Source organism: Pseudopipra pipra, chromosome 1 (genome assembly GCF_036250125.1).
Source record: "Pseudopipra pipra isolate bDixPip1 chromosome 1, bDixPip1.hap1, whole genome shotgun sequence".
Classification (NCBI taxonomy): domain Eukaryota; kingdom Metazoa; phylum Chordata; class Aves; order Passeriformes; family Pipridae; genus Pseudopipra; species Pseudopipra pipra.
In genome coordinates, this window is record NC_087549.1 from 89,030,206 (window position 1) to 89,055,084 (window position 24,879).

The 24,879-nt window shown below is 44.5% G+C and overlaps 1 long non-coding RNA gene across 4 annotated transcripts; it reads right to left on the reverse strand.

Annotated features, from left to right (window-relative positions):
• Nucleotides 1–21,796: 21,796 nt before the first annotated feature.
• LOC135418631 (uncharacterized) lies at nucleotides 21,797–24,194 on the reverse strand. Of its 4 annotated transcripts, XR_010432584.1 has the most exons (3): nucleotides 24,140–24,191; nucleotides 23,910–24,043; nucleotides 21,797–22,242 (listed from the first exon to the last, which is right to left on the reverse strand). It is a non-coding gene; the product is annotated as an uncharacterized LOC135418631 (long non-coding RNA). The 4 variants fall into 4 exon arrangements; XR_010432586.1 differs by lacking the exon at nucleotides 23,910–24,043 and having other exon boundaries at nucleotides 24,140–24,194; XR_010432582.1 differs by lacking the exon at nucleotides 24,140–24,191 and having other exon boundaries at nucleotides 23,910–24,131.
• Between the last annotated feature and the right edge of the window lie 685 nt (nucleotides 24,195–24,879).

The following is a 24,879-nucleotide window of genomic DNA, read 5'->3' on the forward strand; positions in this document are numbered from 1 at the left end:
TATCCCAGCCAAATACCAGCACATCTATTGCAAAGTTCAGAGCTCAACTTCCCTCTTTTTAGCTGGAGTCAGTGGCAAGAAGTTTGGATGATCTAATTACCAATGTCAGCCAGAAAGGGTGATAATGTGAACTAACTGCTTCCCTCTCATAACTTTGGTCTCAGCTGCTGTGGGTTCTTGACCCATGGTGTGTAATAGACATAATCTCCAATCCTGGCCCATACCAGGAGATTGGAGGCATGATTAGTTCCTGATCTCTCTACAGAGTGGCATTTATTCTGGCCTTGTGCCCAGAATAAGCTAATTTTTTGCAAAAGCCAAATTAAACCATTGCATCCTTCTATCTAGAATTAATAAAGAACAGAAGAGGATCCCACGTCCAAGCTGCACCAAAGAGAAATACTTCCACTACTGGATGTCAGCAAGTCTTTAGCCAACCTGATGTGCTACAGGAAAAACATACTATTGCTTCTACCCTTTATGGTAGGTATGGTATGTGGACAAGTGGTTTCCTTTTAGAGATGGGGAAAGTGGTAATTATAATTATTTGAACTGGAATAACACCTAGAGACTAGATCCCTACTGTTCTAATCTATATAGCAAACTATCTATACAGACAACGTAAAGGATTTTCAGACTAAGTATAGAAACGTGATGTTTCAGGTCTTGGAGGTTTCAGATGAGCTGACACAGTTTTGAATGATCCTTTGAATTGAGGTCAAAAATAGTCACAAGGTGTAGAAAAAGGAACAAGCATGAGTGTGGAATTGAAAACATAAGAGGAAAAGCTAAATTAGGCCATTAACTTATAAAACAGGTATTAAATGGAAAAGGAATTTGGTTGGCAGGATTGTAGATTACGTAACGGAAAGATACCAAACCAAGGCAGTCTCCTATACATTCACAGGCAGGTTAACATACCTAAGCAAATTCATCCTCTAATTGGCTTCAGTTAAGTGTTCTATTCAGAGTGTCTTTGGGATAATCCAAAGTGCCACTAGGATGCCTGGCAAGTGAAAAGCTTCTGGGAATTAAGCAAAAATCTCAGAAACACCCCTAATGAAACAGCTGGAGAGTAACAAAGAATGTGATACAACCTCACCTGATTTTTAAGGCTGTTTGTCAGCATGGCACAATAGGACTTCAATCCAATTGAAAATTAAAAAAATGACCTTGCTGAAGAAACTCTTGTAATCATGAATATGCGTAGAAATAAACCACGGTGAAAATGAGTGCGTCCATAAACCACTGGACATCAGAAATCATATTAAGAATACAATTTATCTTATTCTGGCCAAATTGCACAAATCTGTCCAGAAAATTGCAAAATGAGCTCAGTCTCAATATAAAAGGAGCAAGAAATTTCAAAAGTCTAATATGAAGCAAATGTTAGCCCTGCATTTCCTCATGTCCTATTTGAACCAAAGTCAACTTGCATCTGTGCTGGGGCAGACTCAGAACTTGACCCAACCTGACTGGATTTTGAAAGTGTGCCTCCAGATGAGCAGCCAACATACATGGTCCAGGTACGCAGAGATAAGCATCTTTCCTTGGTTAACAGAAGATAAAGACACTGCGTAACATATCATCCTAAAACAGTCAGAAACATTAGTCGTAGCCTTCAATGTTGAACTGAGGCACAAAAACAGAACTGGAGATGTTCCTTTGTAGATGTAAGTGCACCCACCAGAGATAAGATAACCGAGTGAGTGATTCTGTTAAAAATAGCAGGAGCAACATTCAACAGAATCAGTGAAACAACAAGATATTCCTGAAACTTTTTGGTACCTGACTGATGGATACCTATGAGAGCTAAACCACAAAGGTCACTGAGTAAGCTGCCTCTTACTTGCTGTCTTCTTGTGGCTCAGTTCTGAGTGTTTTGACAAGGTGTTGCACAGCAGATACTATTGGATTAACCAATTATAGCTTGCTCCACGTGCATTTCCACGTAAATTAGAAACAACTAGCATAGATTATAAGCAGTTCATCTGACCAAATTATCTTTGAAATACACGAAACACCATGCCAGGTCTACACCATACAATGTCAATCAGTAAAGAACCTGATAACAATAAGTCTTGGTTGAGTAAAAAGGTTGGTATTTGTCATCGTTACAATATCATAACACACCTCACAGTACTTTATTAGGCTCACCAGTTTGGGGCAAGTAGGCAGAAAGCAAACCACAGTCCTGCCAACTTCTTGAGCAAATACAATTAATCCTGAGGTATAGTTACAGGAGAAGGTTATGCCAGGACAAGAGCAGCATCCAAAGTTGCCAAATAGCTACTATCTAAATAGAAGAGATTTCAGCAAGTAAGTATTTGGGAACCTGACATACTTACAACTACTGTGTCTGTGCCAAAGTCAAATATGAGAAGCCTGTATTACAGGAAGGCCTGCAGGAGGACTGGAGCTGCCGGCTGTACCTTGAGGACATCCAAATTCAGTTGGCATGGTTCTTGGTGCTGGCAGAAAGCGGCACATGCTCACCCCGCTACTCATGACAAAAAAAACAAAATGTGAAAGCAACACAGATGCCAGGTGCTGCTGAACAGACGCTGGAAATGAGGAATGGAACACATGACAGGAGAGTCCCAGAGGTGCTCAGGATGTGGTTGCTAACTCAAGCCTCTCAGCATCAAGTTGTTTCTGGTCTTCCACTCCATGCACAATATGTGCATTCATCTGAGTATGTGTTTTGAGTGTAGTAGGAAGAAGTTGTTGCTTGTCATGTTTGCTTTCAATTTCTTTTTTCCTGTTTTAGAGGTATGGTTTAATAGCAGTCACTGAAACTAACAGACACTGACCCACTGACCTCTGCCCTGTGGAAGGACATAGTCCTCCTGTCCCTGGCCCAGGTTCCCTAAGCACAAGCTTAGCAGAACTCCTCTCTCTCAAAGCTATAAAGAGTAACATCCTCAAAAGCCTGGTAAAAAACATCAACTCAGGTAGCAGAAGTGGCAGTGTAATGTTTCAAGGCCTGAAAAAGTACTTGCATCATTCCTAGATAACAGCAGTAGTGATCAGCAACCAAAGAATTTAGCTTTCAATTATTATTATTTTAAAGGACTTCCTTATAATATGACATGCGATATAATGAAAAGCAAAATATAGGGCTTTTTTTTTAGAAAAAGGATCCTAATAAGGAAATGTAATGGCATGCAATTGGATCTGGCTCACTGCTGGGCAAGCACACCCCAGGCGTGGACTGGGGACAGTGCTCTTAGTACTGGCCATGTCATGGAAATGAGACACACAGACTGAAATGAGGTCTACACAGCTGCACCCAAAAAATACCAAGTGCCCTGTAAATCATTTTGACTTATCTGCCCTGAGATTTCTGAAGAACTGAGTTGTTCAGGGAAGGATGAGCAGACAGGGACACAATTAGCCCAGAGTCCCACAGGAAAAGCGGCCACAAAGCATCACATCTACGTGGGGAGCACACCAGAAACCTGACACATGAACTGTGTGTGTGCTGCCCATGCTCTGATCAGAATTCAATATGCAAAGAGAGATGAAAACCCCAACAGGTGCAGGGCATGTGGTTGGAAGGTTGATGCCCTTACTGATGCCACGCCTTAGCACTCAGGGACACTCCAGCTCACTAGATTAAAAACTAACATGCAATACTTGCAGTGAGGTCAGACTCCTCGTTGCAATGCAGATAGACTCAGACTCGGGAAATAATTGACATGGGAACAATAATGAGAAAATCAATTGCTAAGTCAGATATCATCGACTGCAATGAAAATTTTGTGCATGGAGCATTTGCAGGATAAAGACACAGCTTTTCTTTTAGGCTAGATGAGTTGGTAGAGATGTGAGAAAGGGTAATATGGTTAATATTGCTGTCCTTGTTACCCTACATTTCTACGTGGAATTCAAAAGGAGTTTGACAGCAGGGTGATCCTTCAGTGAAAGTTTTAGGCTGTGCTTCTATAAATGTTCAAAAGTGCATGATTAAGGCCTTGTGAGACTAGAGCATTTCACTAATGATGTGGGCCACTGCACAATTTCATTAAATTTAACATTAGAGCTAAAGCATTGTCAAAAACTATAGCCCAGTGTCATCCTGCATAATTCTGCAGGTATGTGGGATACTTCACATAAGGCTCACAGTGCTCGTGCTTTATCTGCAGCAGTTTGCAGCTGTACTCAAAGCTTTTAATCAGTGCTCCATTAATGTAGGCAGTGTCCAAAGTGTAAAAAAAGCCACAAGGAAGACTGAGAACGCTTAATACCATCATGAGCCATTCACTCTGTTGTGCATGATGTTATCTTCATCTTCTGTCAACAGTACCTACTGAAAGATCGATAGCAATTGTAAAGAAATGTTTATTATCACCTTGCCCCTCACACCTGCCGCACCATACCTCTGCTCTTTGTCTCAAAGGCTATAAAAGTGCAGCAAACTAGAACAGAGACACACCTCCACCTTATAGTGTTGTATTTTTTTTTGTTGCAAGATTACAGGGCTAATTAAAGGCCACGTGTACATCACCACTTCTGCTCCTTGAGTTAGAAGAGTGGAGCATTCCTCCTCCAGGAGCCCTCTCCAGAAACACCCCCATTGGTACTCCCGCGCACTTAAAAAGAAGTAATATAAAAACCACAAGACATGCTTTTAGCCTGGATATGTGAAATACTCCGATTAAATTTTTTTCCCGTGAAGTGAAACGGCCAAAACATTTCAGGTGTGAAGGTCGCAAACGGGGGGGGCGTGGGCGTGTGCTGGTGCTCTGGATCGTGTTAGGAACTACCCCGTCTGGGTGCTCCCTTTCTTCCCCTCATCTCTCCCTTTAGAGAGGGGTTAAAAAGCTCCCGCCAACATCCCTCCTTAGGCAGGTCGCTCCCTGCGTGGGCTCCCGAGCCGGCGGGTGGGCCGTGCCGGGGGGTGGCGGCGGGGGTCGAGAGCATGTCGCGACCGGGACAGGCTCCTTCCCGAGGGCGGGCGGCGGCGCTCACGGCCCCCGCCGGCGGCCCCGGAGAACAAAGCCGGTCCGGGCGGGAGGGCGGCGGGCGCGGGCAGCAGCCTCCTGAGGGACCGGTGTAATCGCCCGTCGGGGAACAAAGCCCCGCCGGGGTCGGGAGGACGACGGGCGCCTCCCTCGGAGAGGGAGAAGCGAGCACGGGCTGCGATTTAACGCTCTGTCGTGATTGTCACGACGTGTGGCGGCACAGCAACCTGCTCACCCACCTACAGGCAGGTAAGAATTGGTTTTCGCAGGGCCGAAGGAGAGCAGCGGGCAGGACGCTCCTGATCACACCCACCGCTCTCGCTCTGTCAGTTACGCGTTCCGTGCCCCCGACATCGGCGGCAAATTCTAGCACTGACGTCATCTCATATATTCGCCGATATATTTTTTTTTAATTAGGTGGCAGCTAAATGATGTAGAACATTGTGAATGTAATTATCCGTTGTGCTGCAGACACGCGCCTACAGACCTTTTTTCTTACCCCCTTCCCTCTCTGAAAACTACCAAGAACCTGGGGAATTCAAATACTCTTCCTATCCCTGTGCGTGGATGGAGCCTGTCAGACCCTGTGCAAGGGCTACTGACAAACACAAAGGAGCAACAATAGCTGCACACCACTTACAGCACTGCTAGACTTATTCATTCATTGTAACATAATAATTTTAGATGGTCATTGAAGAGAAGCATATGTTTTGGGCAGACATCAAAAGAACAACCAGACATTTAGATAAGTCAACTAAAACTCAGTTTTAAAGTTTCAGATCTAATACTGGGTAAAGACTGAACAAAGAGTCAGAGAGCAGAAATTACGTTATTTAAACTGACACCACCTAAATCGGATCCTTTTTTTTTTTCTGCGACTGCACATAAACACAGTGTGTTCATCAGATCCAGCCGGCTTCATTACTATTTATATTACCGTACGCTGGCTGTGTGCAGTCAATTCATAATTGTCCGATTTTTCTAATTAATCACAAAAGATTTTTGTTTTGCCTACAGCTAGTTCTGGGGTGACTCACAATGGCAAGCCAAAGCTCATACATCAAACACAGCCCTTCTTTACTCCAGCCTTCTGCTGGCGGAGGCTGCCGGGCTCCCCTCGCCTCGGCGCTGCTCAGGGGGCATGCGCGGCCCCGGGCGAGAGACGAGCCCTGCGCTCTGTCCTCTGCCGTGTGACTTGTTATTTTTATCTGATGCTCGCATTCTCAGCCCAAACCCGGCCCAGAGATTTTTTGGCAAGATTTCTCGTTTCAGAGCGTTTGATTTCCCTCTCTCTCGCTCGCTCATGTGCAGGCGCATGCTCCCCTCTCCTGCTCCAGCAATCTGTTCGAGATCTGTGCGGCTTCAAAGGAGGCGAGCTGGATCAAACATTGCATAAACTTCTGCGCGATCAATATTTTCTTAATGAGCTCAGCGTAACCAGTGGATACTAGCAGAGGCTGAGCCAGCTGCTGGATCTCTCCAACCCCAATAGTGACAAGGCTGGCTGGTGACATTTGCAGTAGGCCAGGTTGCTGGTGCCTTCCCCGCCCACAGCATGAAGGCGATCTACTCACATAAGTAACATTTTTTGGCTGCAAGGCGGCTACCTGTGGAAGTCGCAGCTTGCAACCTGAGTCAGAGGACAGTGATTTGACCTCTATTTCCTGTGCTGCCAGAGGTTTAGGCACACAAAAGCTACGCCATGAACAAAGAAATGGGGTGATTCGGCTGATAACTGCATGACACAGAATGTTCTTTCTCCATACACGTTAAAAAAAAAAAAAAAAAAAAAAAAGGAAAAAAATTCCCATCCCCAATTCTTATGCAACAAAAAAACCTACTCGATTTTATTTTTTATCACTGGTGACATTGTAATACTGAAAGTCAGCCCAGTTAGGATCAGCTGAATTCACGTGAAGAGCAGAAAGCAATAAACATACGCTTCGTCTAAAGTGCGCTCCAATTTAAGGCTGCAAATGTTGTTAATTATGTGGAAGCTTTCTGGTAAGATGCATCTATCAATGCATCTTCCTTGATCACATTCTGCCCACTGCTGGGTTTGCAAGGAGTCAGCACAGTGGTGGGAGAGGGGCATTTTGTTAATAAACCCTGTGCAGAATCCTGTGCTCAGCCTGGGCATTTTGGAGTGAAAATGGCTGTGAAGACAAAGCTGATTTCTGTACAAGGAAGCACCAGCAAGCACTTAGCTACTGAGAGCAAAATAGATAGGTTTTTTACAGCATGGAAGAGAAAAATGTGTTTTCATATATGATGGCATAGAGGAAAGGGTATCTCTGATTTTTGCAGATTTCAAGTGGAGTTGTTTGGGGAAAAATTGTTAGGTTTAGAAGGGCTGAAAAAATATGAATTAGCAAAAAATAATGTTTTCATAAACTTCTGTCATGTAGATTACTTAGCTGGCAGCAGACTAAGGAGTTCAAGGAAAAGGGGAGTGGGCTGCTTTTCTCAGGTGACCTGGGGGATAAGTTACAATGTAAGATTTGTGAATGTACAGCCATACCTCCCAGTGTGTCCCAGTTGAAGTCATGCTGGTATCCTTGCTTGGGAACTTAGAACATCCACAGTAATCTGCTGTCACTTTTTTAAGTCGTCCAGGAGAAACGTACTCCACAGAAACTCCTGCAGGACCAGAGTACAGTTTACACTTCTGCAGATAAGATAATCTGTCAAAGAGCAGATTCAAAGGATAATCCATGAGAAATATTTTGAAGGATCAAACCCTACTTTCATTCCCAGTGCCCAACCCTAGTTTTCCACTACAGTGTCTGCTGCTTCATGTGAACATGCACAGGCACTGCATGTGACAGGAGCACACACATCAGCCCATCACATCTATGGGCTGATGCGAGAGGTGGCCTTTCAGGAGCCACCACTAGCCCTCACAGTACTCTTTGCCTTCCTCTTTCCTACCCTTTATTGCATAAGTTAGCAACAGCAAAGTCTCCTATCCTTGTTGTCAGCTCCTTTCTGGGACTCACTGTTGCTGAGGCATGTTGGCCACAATCACAAGTGACACGAGCAACCCCATCTGGGGCTACTGAAACCTGGGTTTTAGCAAGGCTGTAGATCCTGTCCTCCCTTCTGGCTCTTTTCAGTTGCAGGGAGACAGATCCAAAGCTCAATGAGCCCAGGGGAATATTTTTCAACTGGCTTCATCAAGCAGGTGAGGCTCCCATGGTCTATTGCCACCTCGCTGTAAAGACCGTAATTTTGCTGGGACAAACTGCTTATTACCCATTGCAAGCTTAATAATAACCATGGGCTGTGATTCCTCCTAAGGAACTGAGGAGCTGAATTAAGTGTTATTAATACCAACAGTATTGCGCTAACACCGGAAAAATAGCAGAATTAATAATAATGTTATCTTAATGACAGTGTAAATATAAGGTAAGTAGTGTACCTGGCTTCTGAGAAGTGTGAAGCCAGATGATGATTTCCTCTCAGGGCAGTGATAAACAACTCAGTCATACTGAGTTTACACTTTTAGTAATAATTGGCTTGGAGGGAAAAAAAATATATAAAGCGCAGTCACAGGTTAACTACATTATAATTACATGGTGTAATTTCAGCCCCTTCTCCCGGAGTGGAAGGCACAGTTTTTATCTGATCAGCCTCCGTGTGTAATTCCCTACTAGGTTTGGGGCTAAGCATTGCTGTGCTGGTTTTAAAAATGACTAAGCGGATATACAGAGATTGCAATGCACCCCAGGTCACAGCGAGCTTGGCAATAGGCTCAGGACTGCAACCTCCAGCCATGGGCACATGGGGCTGAAGTAAAAAGTGGTGGCAACATCTGCATGGCCATCAGTGCATGCAGTTCCCCATGCCACCTAGGCAGGGTTTTGGAGCTAAGCCTGGTGGTGTTGCCCGCGTTCACTCCCAGAGTGCCCAGGCTCTGTGAGTATGGTGGCCTTGACCAGCAGCAGTAACAGCTCCTGTCACCTTGATGGAGCTGGGATAGCGTGTCTCATGACAGTTTAGCAAATCCTGATGCCTGGTTACCTTCCCAAAACACTCTGCCAGATTACTCCCAGAACCGGGAAATAATTGGTCACATCACATGATTGGAAAAGGCACCTCTAAAAAGGCTTGTTTATGAGTAGCTGCAAAAGGCAAAAATGGAAGCCAATGGCAGCATTAGATACCAGTTGTGACTTGAGTGGTGTCTTCCAAAGAAAGGGTAGAAATCCATTGTTGTTGCTTCTTGAATTTTCGCACCCTTTTCTATTTTCACTGGAAGGCTGATTGTGAAACCAAACTCCAGAGAGGGGAGAAAGAATGGATGCTGTTTGCATTTGTCATCTCACCAGCCCCTCCTGGATAGAAATATGTTCAGCTTCCACAAGAGTAAACCTAAAGCAAGGGAAGAGGTTAACTCTTTTGCCTTTTCTTTTTTTCAACTGTGTCAGCCCACACACTTTAGTTAGGACAAGTAGGACAAGTCAGGCCTCTTTTAATGTGTGATGGGGTGCTGAGACACCTAGAAGCGTCAGGTGGCATTTCTTACAGTGCTCTATCCAAAGTCTCAACTAAGTTACCCAGCATGTGACAGTAGATGCTGAGCCCAGGACAATGAAATATCTGATTGTGCTCAACTTTCATGAGATTGTCCCACGAGCTAACTCCAGGTACTGAGTAAGAAACTTGAACATTTTCTCAATACACAACTAATGCTTAGGTATCTTCTTGGGGAAAGCAGAAATGTTACAAAGGTGTGTGGTACCACTCATCTCCCATCAAACCTGAAACCTTTGTGCCAAGTGAAGTCCCCCTATCTGTCACTACTGGTGACTGCAAGGCAGGTTGAATAACTCTCAGCTTTGTTTTCCAAGAGGCTGAAAGGCACAACCCACTCCCTGATGAGCAAAAATGTGGGTCCCATGTTGCTCACTGCATAATACTAGAAACATGAGAAAAGTTGAGGTGAAAAGGAGAGCCCAAAGCAGTAAAGCTGTCTGTTGGCCCTGTGGTGCAGAGTAATCATTATTAAAGTGAGAGTAACATCTCTATCCTTAAATGTACTGCTCTGCAGATGGAAAGCTTACTTGGGAACCAGTGTAATTGCTTCCCAGTGACATTGTAACATCTGCAGATTAAGCTATTCCCTCCCAGCCTCCATGACTTGTCTCAGCACCCTCCTTTTGGATACCCTGGGTGTCTTCTTGGATATCTTCTTGGATACCCTGGGTGTCTTCTTGCTTGGTCAAGGCAGATCCAGAGAGGGAGAAGCTATTCTGTCAGTGTCAAAAGGTCCTGCTTGCTGGATGCTTTAAGATTGCTGTATTGGGTTTCCATGGCAAGGTTTGGGGGAGGGACTCCACACAGCAACAGGGGAAGAGTAAAAGAAGTCATCCCCCTGAGGAAGAAGGAGTGGCAGAGAGGGCATGAGACGAAATGACCGCAGCCCCCACTTCCCATCCTCCTGTGCTGCTTTGGGGAGAGGTAGAGAAAATCGGGAGTGAAGTTAAGTCTGGAAAGAAGGGAGGATGAGTGTTTTAAGATGTGTTTGTATTTTCTCATTATCCTACTCTGATTTGATTGGTAAAAAATTAAAATAAATTAAATCCATTTTCCCCAAGTCGAGTCTGTTTTACCTGTGACAGTAACTGGTGAGTGATCTCTCCCTGCCCTTATCTTGATCCACAAGCCTTTAGTTGTATTTTCTCTCCCCTGTCCAGCTGAGGAGGGGAGTAATAGACTGTCTTGGCAGGCACCTGGCATCCAGCCACAAGCAACCCACCACAATTACAGTGAAGGAAAATGTTTCTCCAAGAGGCGCAAAAACAACTCTCGACATCCAGGCTAGCTCTCGTCATGGATAACCCACAGGCAGTGGGAGCAGGGACAGGAGTGGAGCACAAGCAGGGGAGACTCCCACAGCTGAGCAGAGCTGTCCTCCAGCAAGGGAGAAGAAAGCCCAGAATTTGCAGGACCTTTGTATAGCTTGGGAATCTCTACCACAGAGTCATGTGAAGGCCACTTCCATATTCTCCTGACTAAAGCATTCTCTGCTTTTGCTGTTTAATAGGGAGCTACTCGACATGTTGTACAAGCTGTTTATAAGTGTACTTGGTACTTAACATCCATGCCTGTAAAATTTTTTTCCCTCCTTGTACAGGGGAAAGTCTCTAGGCATTTCCTCACCCCCTCTTTTCTTTAAATAATTTTTCTCTCAATCTTCATTTCTGCTACAGGGAATCTCCCTGAAAGGTGTATCCTCACCATGTTTATCGTTACCCTTGTTAGCCTGCTTAGTAAAAGGGCTTTAAAGGCTGGCATAAAGACAGCAGTATTTTGAACAAGCCGTAGCTGGATGAGAGGAAGGAAGCCTACCCAAAATGTTGGTATTTACCCCTTTGCAAAAGACATTCAGGTGGCAGCTATAACGCTGCCAAAACCAAGGGTTTCCTCATATTTCAGGGAAAACCTTTCATGGGAATCCAGGTAGTACAAGCAGCAGGGGAGGTCACTGGACGTGACTTTCTGTCACTGGTATATTAATGGAGTGGTAAGACAAATGTAACGTCTTGACATGCCGAACGTTTTTGCCTGCTGGTGCTAAGCTGGCTGCTCTTCGATGGGGCTTGACTTGCACAGGGATGCCTGCTGCACTGTGTTCCTGCCCCCGTGCCCTCAGCCCCTCACTAGTTAATCAGCCAGTCCTTCTGATAGATTCTTTAAAATCCAGCATTACAGTAAGACCCGTGGTCACACCTGGAGCATATTTATATTACCGTACACAAATAATTTCAAATAGATGGAGTGAGTCAGGGAAAAGCCAGGAAGAACTTCAGAGGGACTCCAGATTATCAGTATGGAGCTATGGGGTAAGGGAGCCTCTTTCCCTAGGATGCTCCAGAACAGACCAAGACTCATGCACTGCCCATAGAGAGCTGATTTCTGCCCCAAATGTACCCCATGAACAATGGGGCATAATTCTGTTTGACTTTGCTCGCAGTGCCCGCAGGAGGCTCCTTGCTCCTTTCAGTGTCCTTCCTTGGAAAGTAGGCCCTATGCTGTGGATTTCTGTGGATTTTTTTTAATTTTTTTTTATCAGGCTAAAGAAGGATATATTTTATCATAATGGTTTCAAATCCAATGTGTACAGGCCAACGCAAATAGGGTATTACAAGTTGAAGAACTGTACCTCAGGCACCATTTTATTAGAACTAGTGTTTACATCAAACAATACATCCTAAGTACTTCATATTAAGCTTGGACAAATCATTTGCCTGAGGATTAGGGTGTTGTGCCACTGAAATGTAATCCTTCTGTTGATTTTTTTTTTTTAACTGCCAAAGCAAACATGGTAAAATCAGTAACTGCTAAAAAAACAGAAGGGTGAAAACCTTAGCCTCAATTTATGTGTTAAATGAAACAAAGTGAAAATTATCAGTGTGGGTTTGCCAACAAGTATCTGAACAGCAGGTCAGATTTTCACCTGTGTAGATCAGCAAAACTCTGTGGGATGACCAAAAATGTTATGGTGGTTTTCATTGTTCCACGATGGGGGGTGAGGAGGGAAGAGAGAACTGGTCTGGCAAAAAGGTGTAGGTGACCCTAGCACGTAGAAACTTGTGCTTGGTGGAAAATCTGGAGAGCAGAGCCAGGAGCAGTGGCTAGAGCAGGCTATGTCCCACCAGATGATGCCCCATGCCCCTGTGCATTCCAGGCATCATGCCCTGCCCCAGCAGACAGGCAGGATGGCACAAGTGAGAGCGTCAGACTTCAGGGGATGGCCTCTGCTCCCCGAAAATGGAGGAGCGGGTGTTGAGACATGACATACAGATGTGTAACACCAGCTGTGAGGAGTGGTAGGCAGCAGGGGCCCAGCTAAAAATTGTTGTGTTATGTGAATTGGAACCAGGCTAATGCCCACTGGCTTCACAAAAGCAAGCTGTGCTCCGCATAAATACCTCATGCCTTTCCACTACCCAGAAAAGCACATTTCTCCCTGTGTCTTACACAACCACAGTATTTGCTTTTACATGCATGCACTGTTTGGGCCCCTTTTAACAAAAGACACCCCCAAAGGACAAGTCCTCAGGCACAAAGGACACCCCTGATGGGAGCTGCCATTGGGTATTGAGAGGCAAAAAAGCTTGACATCAAGCTGAACACAAAACGCCTTCCATTTCCTCACAGGGATTTAAGCTCAAGTCAGAGGCAACACAAATATTACATAGATGCAGTCCCTGAACCAAAAGCCACAGTAGTTCCTCGGAGGCTGTTTTCAATAGAAACCCCATAACAATAGTGAAAGAGGATACATTTCCATCCTAAGTAAGAAAATACCTAGATATAAATATTTGGTTGTATTGAGAGTGAGGAATTGGGACTCTGACTCCAAACTTTCTTGGACTTCTGCAGCACCAGCATTTCACCTGTTGGTTCCTTTGACCTCCAGCAATGTGGTGATTCTCACATGCTCATATGCACTTTGGGCATCCCTTCCCTGCTGTCTCTCTCTTCCCTCCTTCCAGAACAAAGTCTCATTTACCCTGTGGATGCCCTCCATCCACCCCCATGATTTTTTCCCTGGCTGGGCACCCCTAGTCAGTGCTTCTAAGCTGCTGGCTGATTGAGGCTTCAGGAATCAAGAGGGAGCAAATGGGCAGCAGTGGTCTGTCCCCACCTTTGCCAAGCAGGGTCAGGCTACTTAGTTCTCCAGTTTCTCTAGAGAATCAAGAAAGTGGAATAAGTACAATGTCAGAAATCAACATCTTGTTTTGGGTACAAGTGTGACAATAATTACTTCTGTTAATAATTCCAGGGGCATCTGTGTTTGAGAAATCTAGCACTCAATACCTTCAGGAGTATGAGATAAAAAGAGGTGAACTGGGTTGTGCAGCCACCAGTGAATGCCAGTACCCTAGTACCAGCATGCAGTGCACTGATCCCTGGCCTTCATGACTAATCACTATAGCTACAGCAAAGTCCTGCTCAGAGGGAACTGAGCCCTGTGAAATTTTGCTTCACTGCTAAAGGCACCTGTTTTGCAGAGCAGTCACAAACAATGAAGTGGACATCAATCCACAGAATATGCCTTGGGAGATACTGATACTTGGTATTTAAGCATATCTAGGTTTCTCTAAGACTTTCCAGCCAGAATTCTCCAACAAAGTATATTTGTATGCTTTGGTTTTATATATCTGTGTCTGTGCCTATCCACTTATCTACATCTGTATAATACTGCATCTTTGGAAATTACATACTTAATAGATCTAGATCTTGCTAGAGATGTAGATCTTGCTAGAGATGTAGATCTTGCTAGAGATGTAGATAGAGATATAGGTATGAGACATATATGAAGAGGTTACCCAATACTGTGACAAGTGATGGTGTCCAAGCACATGCATAATCCATGGGGCTGATCCCACAGTCAAACAGATGACTTTCAAGTTTAAAGCTAAGGACAGTTTAGGTGTTTCTAAATAAAGAATTCAGCCATCACTGAGGCAATCGCCTCCATCCTTTTGGAAAGAAGAGTCACTGAAGACAGCATGAAAAAAAAGAACACAGACTTGTACTCTTGCATCATTGGGAAGAAAACCAAGGATTATATCTAAGAAACTAACCAGTAATTTGCTAATATGGTCCTATACTTGTGTGCACACACACCATACTTACTGCTTGTTTCACCGTAGTTAAAAAAAAAAAATAAAAATTAATTTATGTTCTTTTACCAGCCATGAGTTACAGGCCTTGCTAACTAAACTCAGCAGCAGCTCTTTGCCTGCTGGACTTTGTGGCTGCTGAGACATATCACAGACTTGTGAGGGCTCAGCAGCTCAAGTCAGGTATGAGAGCCACAGAGGTGTATCCCACCCTGCAGTCCATCAGCCCTCTCACAAGCTTCATGGACAACTCCTGCCTTGCCATAGATGAGCTAAACACTCAAAGTTGTGTCTGTTGCAGAATGTCCATGATCACATACCGCATTCTCCTGCTCCTGTCTAAGACTTTTGGAATCACCAAATTTTGTGCAGGGGCACAGAGCTGCCAGTTTCATTGAAAGTCTGCTCATGCAACACTCCCCTAGGGCATCTAGACACTCAAGCATTCGAAAGTATTGTGAAGATCATGCTTGCAGGGTCTCCATCAATGTGTCTGATTTGAGGGGTATCCACAAGATCTGGCAGAGTGATGCCCAGTCCCTGCCCATAAACAAAACCTCGTTGATGAGTATCAAGGCATAAAAGAACTGCAGCAGTGGAAAGTACCATGGTTTGCTTGCAAACAGCAAGAAAATACTTTTTAATGTTATTTATTACTTTTGAAAACAAATTTTGGGCTCAAAATTACACTCTCAGATTCCAAGTGTCTTTCTGTCGAGTCAGAGCTGCTGTGCATTTTGTTAAACTAAGCCATGTGCTGAGAGGTGATATTTCCTCTCCTTACGGGCCCATTCTAGAAAACCATGGCTCCCAAATTAGCAGAGAAGAAGGAGAGTGTTGACCTGCTGAAGCAGGGCTCGTACTGATTGAATCTCCCAGTAGATCCCATCCTGTCTGCAGTTTCAGCATGGTACCTCTAAACAAGGCACCACTTTAAGAGCTTCACTTTGCCAAGGTTCCTAGTAGCACTGATGGATGCTACTACCTTTGCTTCAAGCAGAAATTTCACAGAGATCACACATAGGCGAGCAGAGCAGATTAAAACAAACAAACAAAGAAAAAATAACAACAGGAGGTAGAACCCGAAAAATTAGGAAATTATAAGCAAATAGGGAACACAAGCAGGAGTATTGCACACAAAGGATAATAAACATATGGAATAAATTAGGGGAGTAGGCAATGGAAGCAAACCATGTAAATGAGTTCCACAGACACCTAGGTTTGCTGCTGCAGAAGGAGGGGATGGGGGGAGGAGGATGGAAAAGCAGGAAAGTGGAATTAAAGAGGCTTTTCCTGTTCCCATGGCCTTTTCTCATGGTTCTTATACTCTCCGTATGCTTAGGTATTGCTGAGACTCCAGATCAATAAGCAAGTGATATTTGTAGGTTCCATATGTACAAGCATACCTAGGCATACAGTTTCTCTTGGTTTACATCAAATGCTGAGCCTGTCTTCAAAGTATAGTATCAGGGTCTCTACTGCAAATTAAAATACAAGCATCTTAATTTCCCTGAAACTTTAAACTCTCAATTTTACCATCCTGATGAGAGGACAGGGGAGAGTATAGAGATATCAAAAAAAAAAGGAAGCAGAAGAGAAAAAAATTCATGAAAGCATGTTCTGACTTGAAAGAGCAAAATACAGTATGCCTGTACATGGGAGGGGAACAACGGGTTTGATAATATTAAAAATAGCTTGGTCACAAGCTGGAGCTGCCAGAGTTAATCTTATTGCACTGGTTTTACTGACATTTTGATGTCTTACTGAGAATTTACAGTACATTATTCACTAAGAGCTATGTTCCCACCATAGAACATACAAACTCGCTGCTAGCCCCTTGTACATGTATACTTTTTATGATAATGTTGTGGAGTTAACTCTCAGGGTTTTTTTCCTCTTGATCCTCACTGTGCTCACTTGCGGAGCCAGGCTTGTAGCTACGGCCAGGTTTGGCACCAGCCCTGGGCTCTTGTGCCAGATCCGAGGGGATATCGCCCTGTCAGGAGGACAGAGTGGAGGCAAGACAGAGCTGCCTGCTACAACAGAGAAGATGCTAAATACAGACTTTCTCCTGGGTTGTGTGGGTGTTTCAATTTATCCTGGTGCTAGTAGAGCATTTACTGTAGCTCAGGCAGCAGACAGGGCTGGGGAACAGTGGTGGTGGCTGCTGCAGACAGGAAGAGTCAGGCCAGGCTGCAAAAATTGAGGGTTTCACATGCTCTGCAAGGAGTCTCTTTGAGAGATACAGAGAGGTAGAAAACCATCAGAGACAACCAGATCCATGGCTTGCACAGTGGGGCTGAGGCTGCTGAATACCACACCAGCTCTTCCCAGAAGGAGCAACACTTGGACGTGCAGGAGGCTCCTCGCCTGCGGTGCTTGCAGAGGCAGCACTGGCACTGACACAAGGCTGGACCCGTGCCTCCTGCAGCACTGACCACCAGGGCTTAAACGCTTCTGTTAGCACAAGCCTCGCAGGTGGCACCTCTTTCTATGCATATTCTTACATTCTCTTGCTACTGGATGAACTGGGGATAAAACACAGGAGACTTTACAATTTCATTTAAATTGCATCTTGGAAAGGCAAACAGAGTGAATGAAAAACCCACCACCACCATTTAGGCACTAGAAATTCACACATCATGCAGGAATTAAAAGTTGAATGGGAAACCTCTATTCTTACGTTTTTGCATTTGCAATATCCTCATATTTAACTTCTGCATGTCTTGAGTTTATATCTATAATCTACATCCTGATATCAAGAATACGAGCACACAAGACTGACATGTTAGTGGGATGTAGTTAAAGCAAATTTAATTCATGTTTCTACTCATGGATACAGAACAAATCCTCCTTTGCACCCAGTAATCTGAAAAAACAATTTCAAGGGGCTTGTAGTTTGTTTCCGGAAAAGTCACACCCTAGTGCAAACTCTTTCATATCTTCCTTTTATTCTGTATGTCTACACCATGCTTATTTCCTCCAGTGCACTGGAAACCCTATACCACTCTACAGTGGGAAACAGAAAAAAATTATTTATGCAAGAATTTGAAAGGCAAGAGGCTTGCATTTCTTTCCAGATCTGTGTGAGGTGGGATGTTTGGCCTTGAATAACTCCTTTAACAACTTGGTGCTTCAATTCCCCTCTAACTAAAGGATAACATCAGCAATCCCCTAGACCCAAGATATTAAAAGTCCTAGAGCCAGGGACTCTGAAATATAACACTAGAACAACACAGAGATACAGATAGCACCCATTCTCAATTAGTTTTAGGTAAAACCAAAAAGTGGCAAAGTTTCCTGGTAGCAAGACCCCCTTAATAGTGGGTCCGTCTAGCTAATTTCCTGGGAGACATAGTGGAAAGGAAACAGAAGCAATTACAGAGCTTGGCCACATTATGCTCCACAAGCTAGGATACCCCCCAGCACCCCAGCAGGCTCCCAGGTCAATGGCTCCAGGGGGAATTTTCTCTTTCCAAGCACAGCTGGGAGAGGCATGTGAACACTGCAAGCCATTGCTCTCCCCTGACTTGCAGAGCCTCTGCTTGCCTAGATGACTTCTCTGACTCACTTGGAACAAAATTTGAAGAAGAAGGACTGATCATGCCCTCACTTGCCTGGAAGGCATTGCTGAACCATCATCAGAAATGGCCTGATTGCTATGAACAAGGGGAAGCACATTTTGAAGAGGCCTAGGCAGGAATGCCAAGACATATCACACTGCTCAGCTGTGTTCAGAGTCCTTTCCTGGAAGTTCACAGGAGGCGCTTAGGGACAGGACGAAGGGCAACGGTTGGGGAGCCACAGGTCTGTCTGTCCCTCAGAGAACCCTACGGAAAAGGCTGCCAGTTTGCGTTCTGCCAGCAAGATTCTTGTTGAATATCAGAGACTGGGTCTGGAGGAGGCCATCAAGTTAGAGGCAAATGACTCCTTTGAGGAGCAGACAGAGAAATGTGACACAGCCATGGAAGAAATGCAGCAGTGGATGCATGCAACTGTTCCCACCCTGGACACTGCCTGGGCAACAGCGAGGAGGGAATCAGAAGTGACAGTACTACTTTCACGCTCAACAGGGTGAATCCAGGACACAGGCACAGCTTAAAATGTGACTTTCCCATCACTTTGGGTTCAAACCTCGGTGTCATTTATGTGCAGGGTTGTGGGGTTTGCTGCCTTTCCTTGAGAATTTTTCCTTCTCATTAATTTTATCCATAAAACAGAAAGAGAAGGATCTATCAGTAAGGGTGTGAGGGACGACACAAGTGCCATGGCAGCTCAACCTCTTTGTCCAGATCTCCAAATACCAAGGCTTAGGAGTGGCTTTCCTAAAGTGACAAGTCCCGCTGAACTCAGTGGGTGCACACTGTCCCATCAATCATCTGCAGAATCCAGTTTTCCATATGGCTTTATTAGATACTCCCCTGACAAATGTAAACTTGAAAGGCACAGACCTAAAGTACTCTTTTTGTCTTTATTTTCTAACTTATTCTTAGAAACAGGCCAGCAAGTATTTTTAGTAAAATTTTCACCTGCTTCCAAGTCAGTTAGGCTGATCTTAAGATAAGGACATAGACACAAAGGCACAGAGGGATCAGATTTTTAAAGCACTGAAGTACCTGAAAGTGCAGAGAGACACCTAGCTGTTTCCCATTGCTCTCAGTACAGAAGAACTAGACGCAGCCCAGTAAATGTAATCCCAGTACCTCTATACTGGAAAAATCTGAAGAACATTTCATTAATCTCAGGTGTCGACATCTTGTAAGTTATATTTTGCAACTTAATCCACAGCAGCCAGCCTTATGTGTTGAGAACAGTCTTAGTACAGGAGCCTGTGCTAATTAGTTATAATCTATTATATTCCTCACACAGACAACGAAAGAATAGTACTTGTGTACTGTGTTATGATCCCACTTCCTCCTACCTATTCCCTATGACAGAAGTAACAGAAAACAGTGTTAAGTCTCCCAGGTCCCAGTCTGGTTCCCAGTCTCCCCACCAAGATGTAGATCATCTACATCCTCATCCCAGCACACACACCAAGCCATCACACTGGCCAAGAGGTGAATGAGCAGCCCCACTAAAAATGTGTCCGTGCAGAAGGTCTTGAGTGTTCACACTAATAAAAATGAAAAGTTGACAAGTTTGGGCCCTAAATGTTGTCAGCATTTATTCTCATGGCTTGGCTAATTACAGTCTACAGTGTTGGTTAAGAAAATTTACACTTCCCAGTGAGTAATGTATAAACCAAGATTCACATGAGGGCAATTTTTTACAAAAAACACAGTAAAATGCTTCAAAATTATACTGGCAGTGGAACTGCAACCAGCATGACAATTAGACACAATGTTAGTCAGATATGTGCATAATTAACCAGATTATTCTATTAGCCTGGGAAAGATGGTCAAGCTCCTTCCAGCTCTCACTTACCATTTCCTTTAAGGTGATGATGATGATGATAATTTTATTGTTAGAGTAAAATTTCCCCTGTTGTTCTTTTCTCGAGAGTCCAACTGGTTTACAACAGGGTAGTTACTTAAGTCACTCTTTCAAGGAATAGCTGCTCAATCTCAGCTGCTGCTGTTGCACTAAATTGCTCTTATTTTCAAATCCATCTGTCTGTTGCTATTTTTAATGTACTCATCCTGATGAGAACTGCACTCACACCACTACACTGTGCCTCACACAAAAGGGACTAAGGAAACACACCTCAGCTCCTCCAAAATTAGTTGTTTAGGCTGTGAGCTTCACTTAAAGCCTGTCTTTAGAACACAGGTAGAGCACTGTGGGCATGCTCATAGCTTCCTGCTCAATTCCTAAATCTCTTGAGCAACCTACCTACAAAGAAAACCATCCTGGCATCAGGGCTGCCTCAGAACACATGGATATTTGCAGGCTGTCTGAAGTACAGCTTTTGCCTTATGTTGTGGTTTAGGAATGGTATTCTTCAATCTAGTACTCCGGCTAAAACCATGCTCTGCTTCCCCTCCCTCCCCTCCAATCGGAGGCACAAAAGCTAAAGATCATGGGTTGAGATAAGAACAATTTACTGGAAACAGCAATGAGATAAGAAAACAAACAGTAAGAGCAACCATATTAATAACAAAAAGTGTAAGAAAAGAAAGAATTTACACAGAAAGCCCCCGACAGTAAACAATACCAGACTGCTCAGTCCACCATGTTTACTTGACCAGAAGGAAGCCATTATCCCACTTCTCCCCAAAAGAGAGAGGGAGTCCCTTTCCCCCTGCCCTCAGCAATGATGTGAGGTGACATAGCGTAACATCCAGGCCTTAGCCATGCCCCCTCACAGTTACTGCAAAAAATATACCCTGTCTTGGCCAAAACCAGGACACCTTGCCAGACCTGATAGCATATCTTCAATCAGCCCAGTGCAGGAACCTGCACATCCTGAAGGGGTGCAGAGCAGTGTTCATTCCAGGGAGTCTGTGCAGAGCACCCCTACAAAGACAAATATCGTGGTTCAGATTCCAGGGGTGCACTAGACAAACACCACTATGGGTATAAGTGGTGCAAACCTACACCTGCCAGTGGGAAAATGAGCTGCAGCATCCCTCCCTCTCCTGTCCCACCAGTACTCCCTGCAAGTGTAGTAGGATCACTCTCCAGGTGTTTGCTGAAAACAGCACATAAATATTTCAAACACCACTTCATAGGTGTCACTCAAAAGCCATAAAGAAAACAGGAGGCGAAAAGCCTCAGCTCTAACCCTCAAATACCAAATATTCTTCTCCCCCTATGCAATTTTACAGGCTGAGAAGTGATGTTAGTAGAAACCTCTGTTTTACAGCTTTTCCTCAAAAAATCAGCATACAATCAGCCTCAGAAGTGTTACTGATGTTGCCTGGAGAAGACCTCTTAGATTTACGGGCAATAATTAATCTTTAGCTCCAGCGAGGCAGCTGTGCTGCAGGGTTAGTAGGAGTCACCATGTTGGTAAACGATAATTGCACTGCACATACAGTCCTGAGCTGAGTACCCTGCAATTATGGGGAAGGTTTCCTGGGCCTCTTGCAAAGGCCCTCAGGTTAGGAAGGTCTCACCAGGCAAGCTGGGAAGACCCTTCTCTATGTGAGACAAACTTTAAGGCAGGGTGGCCTGGGCAGCTGAAGCCTCTGAGGACAAAGCACAGACAGAGCCTAAGAAAGAAAGATCCATCAGGTCACCCATGTCTTGCTGGCAGCAAGAGTCAGGGCTGCTTGCCCTGTGCTGTGTCTTTATACGTCGTATCCAACACTTTGAGTCACTCTGAATTGGTCCATTTGACCAGCTGAGAAGGGAAAAATGGGATGCTGAGCTCAGGTGTACTTTGCTCCCTGTGGCTGCCATGGGATGAAAGAAGCACTGCTCTCCTCTCTCTCTGTTTTGACTTCCACCACAATTATGTCCGTTCTCTGGGGTGGGAGTACCATCCATAGGTCTCAACTATGTTGGCTGAAGGAACCCTTGCCCATTGCTTGTCATACTGGTGGATGGGAATACCTTGGGTGCAGCCCAAGATTCTTGCAGGCACCAAGAAAGTCTCCTTCAAAGGTGGTAAAGGGCCTATGGAGAGTGGCAACGCTGGTTACTCTTCAATAAAGACTCATCTTCCTGACACCTGGCAAAGACTGGCTCCTCTGGAAACAAAATAAACAAGGAGTAAAAGAGGTTAGCTTTCATATGAGTAAAGGAAAAGACAGTTTACCTACTGCTATATACAAGAAACACCAGTCAAACACCAATACCAGCAAAATAGCACCACGGATATTTATAGGGGACCAAATCACAAAGTCTTGAAGTCATTTATTAGTCATAGCTTCAAGGGTTTTGTCAGACCTCTCTCATACTGCAGGTTATGCTCTATATTGAGCCCAATCACTCGGATTAGACTCAGTCACATTACCAGCGTGGACATCCACACCTCTGCCAAAATACAGGGACGAATGGGACTGCTGGTGCTCCTAGTAGCTTATTCAAGTGGTTAATCTCTTGCCTGTGCCTTATCTTGCATTTGAATTTGTCTGGCTCCAGCTTCTGACCTATAGTTTTGGAGAAGGTTCTTTCTGGGAGAGGTATTTTCTCCCCAGGAAGGTATTGTCATGCAGGGCACTTGTTGCTCACCACAGGATTCCCCTCTCAGCTGGGGGCACCAGCCCCAAAGGCAGAAGCCAGAGTCATACAACCTGACACTAAGTAAACACCCCGGCTCCATTTGAATGGAAGAGCTGTCAAAGTGGCCTCAAAAAAAAAGAAAAAAAAAAAAAAGGTCTTGCTGGGCTCTGCTGTATTTGTCTTAGTTCAACTTTGCAGTCTGGGGAAAGGGGAAAGGAGAGGATAGGTATCCCTCAGCCCTCTTCTCCAAGCCCTCCCAGCCCTGGTCGTGTGCATCTGTCCCCTCACCCCTGCACTGGCTTTCGGCTCCCGTGGAGCTGAAGAGAGAATAAGATCTCTAGGGTCTCGCCTCTAAGCTGATAATTGCAGCCTCTTCACTGGCACAAGGCGGCTCTCATGCCATTTTGACACAAACTATGTCTTTTTTCTGTATATTTTTAATTAGACTCAAGAATGCAGAAAACCCAGCGTGAGATCCTTTCATTCCCCTTTGTTTAGTATCTGTTATTATGACATTAAGTGTAGGGTTTTGTTGTGGTGGAGAGTTCAAAATCCCCCTCGGTTCTACTGCTGTAGCCATGGGTTCGTGTACATTAAAGTGGTCATTTTCGGATTAGCTCTTGCTTTCCCTTTGATGCATATGAAACGCTGAGCCAGTTAGTTGGAGAAGGCATTTTACCTCTTTTGTTGCCCTTCCTCACAACTAACGGCAGGGAGAGGACGAAAGCCCCCTGGCTCTCTTAAATCAGAAAGGAATTTCCAAAGGGTTTAAAGCTTTAGTTGCCACTTCTGTCTGGAGTTGCCTGATGAAAAATAGGTGGGTTTGCTTTCAAATAGAGCAGGCGGCGAGGAGCCTCGTAGTTGCTGCTGTTGTCATCATCGCTTGTGTGGCCGTTGCCTGGGAATTTGGGAGTCCTGAGGGCAGTACCAGAACCGAGCTGCAGCACAGCTCCAAAGTTTTCACTGGGATACACAAGTTTTAGAGGTGGGAATCAGAATTTTGCTGCAATCAGGGCTTTTTTTTCTCTTCTCTCTTCCTTTTTTTTTTTTTCCTTCTTTTTTTTTCCCCCCTTTTTGATTTGGCAGTTAATGGGAAGCAGAACGAGGGTCTGATTGAACAAATGCTAGATTTCACGTATGCTTCACATTACACCGACAGCCTATGATTTCTTTCCGTTTACATAAGACCTACGCTCTGCACGGCTGTTTCTCTGGGATGTCTGGTATTTTCTTCCGAGGAGAGAGTACTCTCAAGCCTTGAGCTCTTCCCACTTTAACCATTCATATCATTACAACTAGTCCTAGGGGCTCTCGATTAAAATAAAACTGAGTCAGTTGGAAATAAAAATAATAGAAAAAAAATGTTAGTTAGAAAAAAATAAATACACATGCACAACTTTGCTGCTGCCTTAGAGATCATACCAAATACTCGTGTGAAAGTCGGGCAAACCGGGGGAGGGGGAGTAGAACGTCGCGGGGGGGAGGGAATGTTTATGTCAACACGGCTCAATGATGGAATAATGCGCCCCAACGTGAAGTCACAGCCGCGGGGCATGTGAAGTCACAACTTCGCCAGGTGACAGGTGCTGCAGCAGTTCAGATGCGAGGGAGTCGCTCCTGCTCCCTTCCCGCCCCCGCCCCGGGCATCGGGAACCGAGAGGCAGGGGCTGCCCCTCCGCTTGACATACAGATGGGGAAACGGGGCTCATGAAGTATTCCTGATCCACCAGAAAATTTTTACCTTGAGAACCTGCTTTCTTGTTTTGTGTTTGGTTTTGTTTTGGTTTTGTTTTTTTTTAAGACGCTACTCGTGCCTAATCAGCGAGATATGTTTTAATTTAAAAGCCAATAGACTGCAGCTGAACTGCGCTACAGAAATCCGATGTAAGGATAATTTGGAGTATTCAAAACCGCTGAGTCAGCGGCGGAGCCCATCTCCATGGATAGAATATTGTTTTTAACTCCCGCTGCTGTGTTTCACTTACTGTTATACCGATTGTATCGTGTAATTATTGTTTGTTTTCCAAAAATGTAATTACTTCTTTTTCTTTGTTTCCTTTGCAACGTTAAATCTACCAAATGCTTGAGTAAGGCAGCTCAAGAAAATAAAAAAAAAAAAAATTAAAGCCACTGAAAGAGGAGAAGGTCTCTTTCTCTCTCTT